Raw genomic sequence first — 13158 nt, forward strand, 5'->3', positions numbered from 1 at the left:
ACCAGGAAATTAAGGAAGAATTAAAAAGATTCATGGAAACTAATGAGAATGAAGATACAACTGTTCAAAATCTTTGGGATGCAGCAAAAGCAGTCCTAAGGGGGAAATACATCGCAATAAGCATCCATTCAAAAACTGGAAAGAACTCAAATACAAAAGCTAACCTTACACCTGAAGGAGCTAGAGAAAAAACAGCAAATAGATCCTACACCCAGCAGAATAAGAGAGTTAATAAAGACTCGAGCAGAACTCAATGAAATCGAGACCAGAAGAACTGTGGAACAGATCAACAGAACCAGGAGTTGGTTCTTTGAAAGAATTAATAAGATACATAAACCATTAGCCAGCCTTATTAAAAAGAAGAGAGAGAAGACTCAAATTAATAAAATCACGAATGAGAAAGGAGAGATCACTACCAACACCAGGGAAATACAAACGATTTTAAAAACATATTATGAACAGCTATACGCCAATAAATTAGGCAATCTAGAAGAAATGGACGCATTCCTGGAAAGCCACAAACTACCAAAACTGGAACAGGAAGAAATAGAAAACCTGTACAGGCCAATAACCAGAAAGGAAATTGAAGCAGTCATCAGAAACCTCCCAAGACACAAAAGCCCAGGGCCAGATGGCTTCCCAGGGGAATTCTATCAAACGTTTAAAGAAGAAACCATACCTATTCTACTAAAGCTGTTTGGAAAGATAGAAAGAGATGGAGTACTTCCAAATTCGTTCTATGAGGCCAGCATCACCTTAATTCCAAAACCAGACAAAGACCACACCAAAAAGGAGAATTACAGACCAATATCCCTGATGAACATGGATGCAAAAATTCTCAACAAGATACTAGCCAATAGGATCCAACAATACATTAAGAAAATTATTCACCATGACCAAGTAGGATTTATCCCCGGGACACAAAGCTGGTTCAACACTCATAAAACAATCAATGTGATTCATCATATCAGCAAGAGAAAAACCAAGAACCATATGATCCTCTCATTAGATGCAGAGAAAGCATTTGACAAAATACAGCATCCATTCCTGATCAAAACTCTTCAGAGTGTAGGGATAGAGGGAACATTCCTCAACATCTTAAAAGCCATCTACGAAAAGCCCATAGCAAATATCATTCTCAATGGGGAAGCACTGGGAGCCTTTCCCCTAAGATCAGGAACAAGACAGGGATGTCCACTCTCACCACTGCTATTCAACATAGTACTGGAAGTCCTAGCCTCAGCAATCAGAAAACAAAAAGAAATAAAAGGCATTCAAATGGGCAAAGAAGAAGTCAAACTCTCCCTCTTCACTGATGACAATACTCTACATAGAAAACCCAAAAGACTCCACCCCAAGATTGCTAGAAGTTATACAGCAATTTGGCAGTGTGGCAGGATACAAAATCAATGCTCAGAAATCAGTGACATTTTTCTACACTAATAACAATGAGACTGAAGAAAGAGAAATTAAGGAGTCAATCCCATTTACAATTGCACCAAAAAGCATAAGATACCTAGGAATAAACCTCACCAAAGAGGTAAAGGATCTATACCCTAAAAACTACAGAACACTTCTGAAAGAAACTGAGGAAGACACAAAGAGATGGAAAAATATTCCATGCTCATGGATTGGAAGAATTAATATTGTTAAAATATCAATGTTACCCAGAGCAATTTACATGTTTAATGCAATCCCTATCAAAATACCATGGACTTTCTTCAGAGAGTTAGAACAAATTATTTTAAGATTTGTGTGGAATCAGAAAAGACCCCGAATAGCCAGGGGAATTTTAAAAAAGAAAACCATATCTGGGGGCATCACAATGCCAGATTTCAGGTTGTACTACAAAGCTGTGGTCATCAAGACAGTGTGGTACTGGCACAAAAACAGACACATAGGTCAATGGAACTGAATAGAGAATCCAGAAGTGGACCCTCAACTTTATGGTCAACTAGTATTCGACAAAGCAGGAAAGACTATCCATTGGAAGAAAGACAGTCTCTTCAATAAATGGTGCTGGGAAAATTGGACATCCACATGCAGAAGAATGAAACTAGACCACTCTTTGGCACCAGACACAAAGATAAAATCAAAATGGATGAAAGATCTAAATGTGAGACAAGATTCCATCAAAATCCTAGAGGAGAACACAGGCAACACCCTTTTTGAACTCGGCCACAGTAACTTCTTGCAAGATACATCCATGAAGGCAAAAGAAACAAAAGCAAAAATGAACTATTGGGACTTCATCAAGATAAGAAGCTTTTGCACAGCAAAGGATACAGTCAACAAAACTAAAAGACAACCTACAGAATGGGAGAAGAGATTTGCAAATGATGTATCAGATAAAGGGCTAGTTTCCAAGATCTATAAAGAACTTATTAAACTCAACACCAAAGAAACAATCCAATCATGAAATGGGCAAAAGACATGAACAGAAATCTCACAGAGGAAGACATAGACATGGCCAACATGCACATGAGAAAATGCTCTAATTCATTTGGGGAATATAAATAATAGTGAAAGAGAATATAAGGGAAGGGAGAAGAAGTGTGTGGGAAATATCAGAAAGGGAGATAGAACATAAAGACTCCTAACTCTGGGAAACGAGAGGTGGTGGAAGGGGAGGAGGGCGGGGGGTGGGGGTGAGTGGGTGACGAGCACTGAGGGGGACACTTGACGGGATGAGCACTGGGTGTTATTCTGTATGTTGGTAAATTGAACACCAATAAAAAATTAATTTATTAAAAAAAACAAACAACAGAAAAAAAGGAAAATGCTCTGCATCACTTGCCATCAGGGAAATACAAATCAAAACCACAATGAGATACCACCTCACACCAGTGAGAATGGGGAAAATTAACAAGGCAGGAAACCACAAATGTTGGAGAGGATGCGGAGAAAAGGGAACGCTCCTGTACTTTTGGTGGGAATGTGAACTGGTGCAGCCACTCTGGAAAACTGTGTGGAGGTTCCTCAAAGAGTTAAAAATAGACCTGCCCTACGACCCAGGAATTGCACTGCTGGGAATTTACTCCAAACATGCACATGCAATGAAACGCCGGGACACCTGCACCCCGATGTTTATAACAGCAATGTCCACAATAGCCAAACTGTGGAAGGAGCCTCGGTGTCCATCGAAAGATGAATGGATAAAGAAGATGTGGTCTATGTATACAATGGAATATTCCTCAGCCATTAGAAACGACAAATATCCACCATTTGCTTCAACGTGGATGGAACTGGAGGGTACTATGCTGAGTGAAATAGGTCAGTCAGACAAGGAAAAACATTATATGGTCTCATTCATTTAGGGAATATAAATAATAGTGAAAGGGAATAGAGGGGAAGGGAGAAAAATGGGTAGGAAATATTAGAAAGGGAGACAGAACATGGAAGACTCCTAACTCTGGGAAATGAACTATGGGTGGTGGATGGGTAGGAGGGTGGGGGGTGGGGGTGACTGGGTGGCGGGCACTGAGGGGGGCACTTGATGGGATGAGCACTGGGTGTTATTCTGTATGTTGGCAAATTGAACACCATTAAAAAATGAATTTATTATTAAAAAAATAAGGCTGGCTAGGGGTTTATGTATCTTCTTAATTCTTTCAAAGAACCAACTCCTGGTTTTGTTGATCTGTTCTACAGTTCTGTTCTCTATTTCATTGAGTTCTGTTCAAAACTTTATTAACTCTCTTCTGTTTGGTGTAGGTTTTATTTACTGTTCTTTCTCCACCTCCTTTAGGTGTGAGGTTATCTTGTGTATTGAGTTTTTTTCCAATTTTTTGAAGGATGCTTGTATTTTGATGTATTTCCCTCTTAGTACTGCTTTTGCTGTATCCCAAAGATTTGAATGGTTGTATCTTCATTCTCTCTACTTTCCATGAATCTTTTTTATTCTTCTCTAATTTCCTGGTTGACCCTTTCATCTTTTTTCAGGATGCTCTTTAACCTCCACGTGTTTGAGTGTCTTCCAATTTCTTCTTGTGATTGAGTACTAGTTTCAAAGCATGGTGGTCTGAAAATATGCAGGGGACAATCCCAAAATTTTGGTATCGGTTGAAACCTGATTTGTGACCCAGTATGTTGTCTCTTCTGGAGAAAGCTCCATGTGCACTTGAGAAGAATGTGTATTCAGTTGCGTCCAGGTGCAAATTCTGTATATATCTGTGAAATCCATCTGGTCTAGTGTATCATTTAAAGCTCGTTTCTTTGGTGATGCTGTGCTTAGAATATCTGTCATTTGCTGAAAGTGCCGTGTTGAAGTCTCCTACTATTAGTGTATTATTATCTAAGTATGTCTTTACTTTAGTTATTAATTGATTCATGTACTTTGCAGCTCCCACATTAGGGGCATAAATATTCGTGATTGTTAGGTCCTCTTGTTGGATAGATCCTTTAAGTATGATATAGTGTCCCTCTTCATCCCTTACTATAGTCCTTGGGATAAACTTTAATTTTTCTGATATGAGGATTGCTACCCCAGCTTTCTTTTGAGGACCATTTGAATGGTAAATGGTTCTCCACCCTTTCATTTTCAGGCTGTAGATGTCCTTCTGTCTAAAATGAGTCTCTTGTAGACAGCAAATAGATGGGTCCTGCTTTTTTATCCAGTCTGAAAACCTGCATCTTTTGATGGGATCGTTTAGCCCATTCACGTTCAGAGTTACTATTTAAAGGTAAGACTTTAGTGTCGTCATAATACCTATTCAGTCCCTGTTTTGTGGATTCTTTGTGCTTCCTCTTTCTTTAAAGTGTCCCTCCTTAATATTTCTTGCAGAGGTGTTTCATGGTCATATATTCTTTCAGTTTCTGCCTATCTTTGAAGTTATTTTTCTCTCCTTCTATTCTGAATGACAGCCTTGCTGTATTTAGTATTCTTGCTGCAGGTTCTTCTCATTTAGTACCCTGAATATACCCTGCCAGCCCTTTCTGGCCTGCCAGGTCTCTGTGAAGAGGTCTGCTGTTAATCTAATGTTTCTCTCCATATAAGTTAGGGATCTCTTGTCTGTTGCTGCTCTCTGGATTTTCTCTTTATCTTTGGAATTTGCAAGTTTCAGTATTGAATGTCGAGGTGTTGAATGGTTTTTATTGATTTTCGAGGGTGACTTCTCTATCTCCTGGATCTGAATGCCTGTTTCCCTCCCCAAATTAGGGAAGTTCTTAGCTATGATTTGTTCAAATATGCTTTCTGGCCCTCTGTTCCTCTCGGCACTCTCTGCAATGCCAATTAAATGTAGATTTTTCCTTTTGAGGCTATCATTTATTTCCCTTAACCTTTCCTTGTGGTCTTTTGTTTTTCTCTTTTTTCCTCAGCTTCCTTCCTTGCCATCAACTTGTCTTCTATGTCGCTCACTCTTTCTTCTACCTCATTAACCCTCATCGTTAGGACATCCAGTTTGGATTGCATCTCATTTAATTGATTTTTAATTTTGGCCTGATTAGATCTAATTTCTGCCTTTATGCTTTTTTCCAGAGCCACCAGTAGCTTTATAATTGTGCTTCTGAATTGGCTTTCTGACCTCAAATTGTAATCCAAATTCTGTAACTCTGTGGCAGAGAGTAGTGTTTCTGAGTCTTTCTTTTGTGGTGAATTCTTCTTTCTGGTCATTTTGCTCAGTGCAGATGGGCTGTATGAGTGATCTGAGGCAAGAATATCAACCATGACCTATGTAAATTTCATCCTAGATGATTCTGACAAGGTCAGAAGCCAGAAATTGAAAACAATGATCAGAACAAAATAAAACAAAAGGAAAGTGAAAAGCACATCTTAAAACAAAGTATAGAAGGCCAAGAATCCCAAAGAAGAAGAGAAAAAAAAAAAAAAAGAAAAAAGAAAGGAGAAGGGAAAAAAAGGGAGGGACTGGGAGATGGTGGTGTTGACAAAGTTGTAGTGGAGCAGAATGTAGCCTATCTAATGGGTCCTAGAGGGTGATCCTCTTGGTTCTGAGTATATTAAGTTCTGTATGTTAGAAGATGCTCAGTCCCAGATTTATATAAGCCAAAAATACTTGTAGAAAGCCCCAGCATTGACCACCAAAACATAAATGAGATATAAGAGGGGGAAGAATGGGAATGAGGAAACTCACAGAATGAACCAGCATGGTATACCACTTGGTTCTGGGTGCATGCTGGTCATGTTTTAGAAAGTATTAATTCTGCCATTGTAGAAAAAAATGAGGCAGAGAAAACGCAAACACAAAACAGCAACAACAACAACAAAAACACACATCTGTGTATCTCCCAAAATAAGTTGAGTATGTTGAAGGGAATCTAGAAGTGGAAAATATATCTAGGACCTGTAATTGTAGAAATATGAAAGTCAAAAAGGAAGAATCTTAAAACTGAAGAGGTGTTAAAATATTGTAATTAAGGTGAGAAAAGAGGAAAAAATGGAAATTTACAGTCTGATATAAAAACAAGTTGTACTAGAAAAAGGAAGAAAAATGAAAAAAAAAAAAGGAGGGGTATCCTCTGGTTCTATATACTATAAATCCCTCGACTTCCCCTGGAGCTTTCCAGCGCTGCTTGGTCCAGAACTAGCTGTCCTTTCAGCTGGTCTTCTGAGGGAGGGGTCTGCTGTGCTGATTCTTAGGTGCATGCACCTGGGGGAACTGCCCCCCCTCCCCCGCCCCCGCCGTGTGCAAGGTTCAGTGGGAGCTGTTTATCCTGTGAGGCCTCTGTTCCCTGGCGGCCCCGCTCTGTCCCAGGCACAGGGTGACACAAGGAGGAACAACAACACTGGTGGCAACCAGGTCTCCAGCTCTGGAGTCAGCTTCCCCCTGAACTCTCCCAGTGCCCACTGGCCTAGATGCTCCCGGGGTAGGGGCGCTGACCTGCACAGCTTGGGGGCGCCCAGGCAGCAGGAGCATCCTCACTGTCCTGTGCCCTTCCCACCTCCGCCTGTCCTGGGGGGACTGCAGGATGGTGGGTTGTGTCTGCCTAGCACCCTGGGATCCGGGGCCTGTGCTGCTGGAATCGCGCTCCTGGAGGCACAGCTCCCAAAGGCAGCAGGGCGTAGTCGCCTCCCTCCGGAGACCCCTGAATGACCGCTTCTCCCAAAGGCCCCTCCAGGTGCGCGCTCCAGTGCTCTACCGAGATCGGCTGTGGTGTGGGTGCGCTCTCCCCAGGCGCACTTCCTCTGCTAGTGACCCCAGGAGACTGGAGGTGTCCCTGCCCGTCCTGCGATTCTGCCCGATTTCCCAGCTGAGCATCTTTCCACCCGGGAAGAATCCAGCGCAGATTTTTTAAAGTTCCTGCTTCTCTGGGCCTTGGCTTTCCTGTCCTGGAGGCTCTTGCTGCCCCCCCACCCCCCTTAGCCCGGCTCCTCGCGGTTAGTCTCCCTGACTCGATTTTTTTTTTTATGCCTTCCTACCTTGCTAGAAGCGAAAACCCTTCTCTTTGTAGCGTTCCAGTTGTTCTCTCTCTCTTTTTTTTTTTTTTTATGATAGTCACACACACACAGAGAGAGAGAGAGAGAGAGAGGCAGAGACACAGGCAGAGGGAGAAGCAGGCTCCATGCACCACCGGGAGCCCGACGTGGGATTCGATCCTGGGTCTCCAGGATCATGCCCTGGGCCAAAGGCAGGCGCCAAACCGCTGAGCCACCCAGGGATCCCTGTTCTCTCTTTAAATCTCAGGTCGAATTTGTGGGTGTTCAGGATGATTTGAAAGTTATCTAGGTGAGTTGGTGGGGCTGTGAGCTGAACACCCTACTCCTCCGCCAGCTTGCAGAGCTTAATGTTAGCAAGTAGGAAAGGAGCTAGGTAGATAATCTCAAGAGGTAGTAGATATCAGAGACATCACAATATAGCTATCTTTGTCTAAACCTTTTACATAAATTAATCTTGACAAATTACCCATGACCATGAAACACAGAGAGGTTAAATAAGTTGCCCAAGGCCAAATAGCAAGTGAATGGCAGAGCCAATATACAAATGCCAGCAACCTGTCTCTAGAGCCTGTGACCTTAACTACTCTTCTCTACTGCTTAATAAACAATTATGACTATTAATGGAGGGGGAATTATTTAAATGTATCAAGAATTTTTAGGTATTATTGCTCTTACCTTAAAGAAAACTGATTGCCAAGAAAATTACTTGCCCCATACTAAGCAGAGAAATTAGGAAGTAATCCAAGTCTCCCCTTCACAATTAAGCCATTCTAAAGTTTGTAAGATTCTTTTCCCTTCTAAATTTAGGAACAAATTTGTTCTTTTGAGAAATCAGAATGTATTACCATGACCCCTAACATAATATCCTTCATCACAATCTTACAAAAATTTGTCAGCTGCTTTTACAAAGAGAATGGATTCCTCCTACAACAAGCTCAAATCTTCCACAACTGGACTAATTCATCCACCAACCAACCAGTCAGCTGAGCATATAGTCACTCAGATCCAAAGACTGGTTCATTGGCAAGTGAAACCTGTAAGGAGGCAGGGGAGAAAAAGCCTTTCTTCATAAAGGACAGAACAATAGGTTCCTAGCATCCTTCATGAAAAAATGAGTCAAACAGATCTGGCCAGGATGAAAAATATGCCCAGGGAGTTGAAGAGGTCTGGGCTGCAGGCTGAATAAAATGAGACCAATTTCCTGGTGTGATGTTAGAAGAACCTCATCATCTATGAGGCTCCTCTAGGCAGAGCAAGGTGCAAGGCCTAATCTACTTGAGGGCATGTGTCCCTGGACAGACTCCCAAGCACCCTCCAGGCCACACCTAGGTGATAATGGTAGAGCCTGGACCCTATTCCAGTCTTGGAAACTTGGGGACACTGGTATAATTTGCTGGGATAACATGCGGTAGATTACCTAAATGCTGCCAACAGGAAGATTCTGAGGTTAATATCTACTTAGAGTGCAGTGTGCACCAGGCACTATCTAGTGCTTTATCTAATTTAAACCTCACAACACAAATCCTATGCAATTTTTACTACTCTCCTTATTTTACAGAGTAATATGCCTGTGTAGCTAAGAACTGACCCAAGTTCACATGCCAGTATATGTTAGATTGAAGCAATTATAACTTTTATCTCTGCTTCCAAAGTCCAAGCTATATCTATTATATCAAACAGTTCATGTGATAAACAATTCATACATTGAGTAACTCTGAGGAAGCCAGCACTGCCAGCACTGCTTCCCTCTCAAAATGACAGAGTGGAAGGTGCCACAGCTCATACCATCCCTGAAGGTCAGGCCAATTTTAGAGTCTGTTCCAGAAAGAAGCTATTTATCTCATCCTCTGTAAATTACATTCAGCCCCCGGGGTAAACCAGATTCAGATTATCTTCCATCCAAAGAATGCCAGGAACTAGGGCTGCCTCAGGGTCTTTGACAGAGGATTTCTCTATATTCTTGCCTCAGCTAACTAAAGGATACTGCCCTCTTTGGAAGTACTAGGAAGAAAGCCTCTATCCCTCCCTCCACGGCTTCCCTATTAACCCTTACCCACCAAAGGAGAGTTATCTGAAGGTGAGATTTGAGAAAAAGCCATTGCACCTATGTGGTCTAAGCCCTTTCTAGGGCGCCAGCCTTGCCCCAGGCAGCTGCAATATTTAGAACTCACTACTCCAGGGGCAGCCCGGGTGGCTCAGCGGTTTAGTGCTTGCCTTCAGCCCAGGGCCTGATCCTGGAGATCGGGATCGGGCCCCACGTCAGGCTCTCTGCATGGAGCCTGCTTCTTCCTCTGCCTGTGTCTCTGCCTCTTCCCACCCCCCCCGCCCCCCCCCCGTCTCTCATGAATAAATAAAAACTCTAAAAAAAAATAAAAAGAACTCACTATTCCTCTCTCTAGGACAGTCTCCCCATGTAAAAGGATACCTGTAGCCTGTGACTTTATGGTAATTTCAATTGAGAACAAGGAAGAGCATACTCAATTTGGCCTGGCTCCAAGCCACAATCCCCTTTCCAGCTTTAGCAGCAATATTTGACTCCCATCTTTACTTCTCAATTGATTTAAGACTTCATTCAGAATTCCCGAGGAATATAACCCTTTTAAACTTTAAGAGAAAGCACAGATCATATTAAGTTCAAAGTCAGACACTGTCCGAATTGCTCCAAAGGAAACTAAAATTCAACAAGGGACATTAACATGTAAATAATCTAAGCAAGGCTGACTGGAACAAATGCCAACCAGAGATTTCAAGCAAATGTTGTGATGCCAAATGGGAGGTGGGGAAAAAGGGGTGGTCCAGGGCATTCAGGGTTGGGTTTCTAAAAATCTCTTGATGGATGTTGTGACCAGGTCCTGGGAGAAGATCCAGAACCATCCCTATCTCTCAGGGTACTCCACACTCCAGCAGGCAGGCTTAGTACCTCAGGGTCCCACACACTTGATGAGGAGCCAATGGTCAAGCCCCCACCTAAATCCACTCTACTGGCAATGGCTGCAGTTCCAAGAGCCTCTAGATGGGCTAAAGAGCAGTTTATCATACTTAGCTCATTCTGATTTCTGACTCCAGAAAAACAGAACACATGCACATGAGACGAGGAAAAGGACAGAATGAAAACAGGACAAAAGTTGGAAGCAGGTTGGTGATTAAGAAAAGTTCTGACTTCAATTTGAATATATGTTGTTTGAGTCTAGGGGAGAAAAAAGTGCAACCAGCCAGAAGCTTTGATTTTGATCAGAGGTTTACAAAAGTAGATGCTTGGCATGCCTAAGCAACATAATCTGGGCAATGGCAATCCTTAATGAACTGAGGAATGGCAGGTGTTCCACAAGGAACCCAGTGTATCACGTATCACAGAGTGAGCCTTTGTTAGTTGACATCCATAGGAATCTAAGTTGAAATGCCTATTCTAAAATAGAGGGTATACAAGTCACAGATTTACACACCTCTCAAAGACCATATTTTTGTGGTCTCTGTGTGGCAGAACCAAGACAAAAAGTTGTGCTGAAAAGGCTATTTCTCAGGGCTCCTTATTGAGCCACTTAACACAGAGGTTAGAATTCAGCCAAAGATTCCCACAGCACTTTGTCAGTCACACATCCACCTCTTGCAGGTCAGGAACAATCTGAGGTCATTTGCTGTCTCATTTTTTTGCATAATCCAGCTCTACATATTGTGGCACATAACTAGTACAAAATAAACATTTGTTAAATGCGATAAATAGATGGGCCTAACAACCAGATTCCAGCATAACTTGATTTCTGTCTTCTAGTTTGAGAGAGGTGTGATATCATCACTTTTCGACCCATATGTTCTAGTATTAAACACTTGGTTGGGGGAGGTTGGGAAGTCACTTCAACCAATTTTTGTATATATGCATACACACCCTTTTATCAGATCCTTTATGTATGATGAAAATTTAAGAATATCTTAACCTCACTAGAAACTCAACAAATTCTTATGAGCAAGATATGCGATGAAAAAAAATCCATCACTGTCCTCAGAATGTAAGACTCTCTCACCCTGACCCTGATCAGTTGCTTCCTGTTTTGTCTTGCACAAGCCAACTTTCAGTAGCTTTAATTGTACTCCCACCCAGACCCAGCTTTATCTGCAAGAAGCTTTACATACTGTTTCATAAACAATGTTGAATTGAGGGGAAAAGCAAAAACTGAATGATAATAAAGGAAATGTTACTTTAAAACTGGTACAAAGTGCTTATCATTTAGAAGAGGGAGAGATTATAAAAGAATTTTGGATATTAATCAGCATTCATGGCAAAGGTAAACTTTGAGCCGGACTACGAAGCAAGCAGCAGGTCTTTGACAACTACATTTCTCTAAGAATGATTGTTCCATGAAGGAACCATATTCTCAAAGGAACAAAAATTCAGAAGCCATGTGTTTTAAAAATGTATGTAAAAAATGAAAAATAAAACTGAAAAGATAAAATTAGAGCAATTTCGTAAAGACTTCAAAGCAAGAAATCTGGGCTTAATCAAATGAACATTAGAAAATTTGTACGTTATTTTGACCAAAACTGCAATGGGTCTAAGTTTAGGAAAAGTAATCTGGCAGAATGGATACATAAGGGGAGACAAAGTGAAATCAAATGTAAGATAACCACACAGGGTGTAAGACTTTATGGGAATGAAAAGGATTATGTTGAACAAACAAAAAAAGCAGACCTGCCCAAAGTTGGCATATAATCCAAAGAATTGGACAAACACAAGGGAAAAAATCCACATGAAAATGGCAGTAAGAAACAAGTCCACTTAGAAATAAGTGGTGCATGTGTGTGTGTGTGGGGGCACCCAGGTGGCTCAGCGGTTGAGCATCTGCCTTCAGCCCAGGGCGTGACCCCGGGGTCCTGGGATCAAGTCCCACATTGGGATCCCTGTATGGAGCCTACTTCTCCCTCTGCCTGTGTCTCTCATGAATAAATAAAATCTTTTAAAAAAAATTGTAGAATCATCAAAGTATTTTTGTGTATTTTGTTCCTGAATTAAGAGGTGTCTTTAATTCCATTACATGAGCCCAAAAAAGTATTATGAAATCAGAGATCTTGTCAGGAATACTCCATGCCTTCTACTCACCCATCCTACTTTCAAGCACTTTAGGAAGAAGGAATCCACCCATTTACCACAAAAACCACCACTTCATGCCTAAAGAAAGTAGGGAAAAGGCTAGTCATGAGGCATATGAGGGATGAGGCACCACCATGAGGGCAGGGACTTTTGTCTATATTGTTCACTGTTGTCTCCATAGACATCTAAGAACCTTACCCAGCAAATAGCAGTTGCTCATTAAATACTTGCCAACAGAATAAATTAAAAACTCCTTGAAGAAATAACTTTGTGAAACCAAATCAAAAAAAATTTTTTGAAGATTTATTTATTCATGAGACAGACTGAGAGAGAGAGGCAGAGACATAGGCAGAGCAAGAAGCAGGCTCCTCGCAGGTAGTCTGATGTGGGACTCAATCCCAGATCCCAGGACCATGACCTGAGCCGAAGGCAGGTGTCCAACCGCTGAGCCACCCAGGTGTCCCAAAATTATTTTCAATGTTGATTGTTTTTCTTAAGGCTTTTCTATTATTTTATATTTTCCCAACTAGTGTAATGGAATAAAACTTCAAAAGAAAAAAAGTTTTCTATAGAAATATATATATACACACATATATATTATGTATATTTGTATTTATAAAGAAATACATATGACTATATTGCCCAAATTGAACCAAAAATAAATAACCTTGGAAAGAAC

The sequence above is a fragment of the Canis aureus genome, chromosome 33, assembly GCF_053574225.1.
Source record: "Canis aureus isolate CA01 chromosome 33, VMU_Caureus_v.1.0, whole genome shotgun sequence".
NCBI lineage: Eukaryota > Metazoa > Chordata > Mammalia > Carnivora > Canidae > Canis > Canis aureus.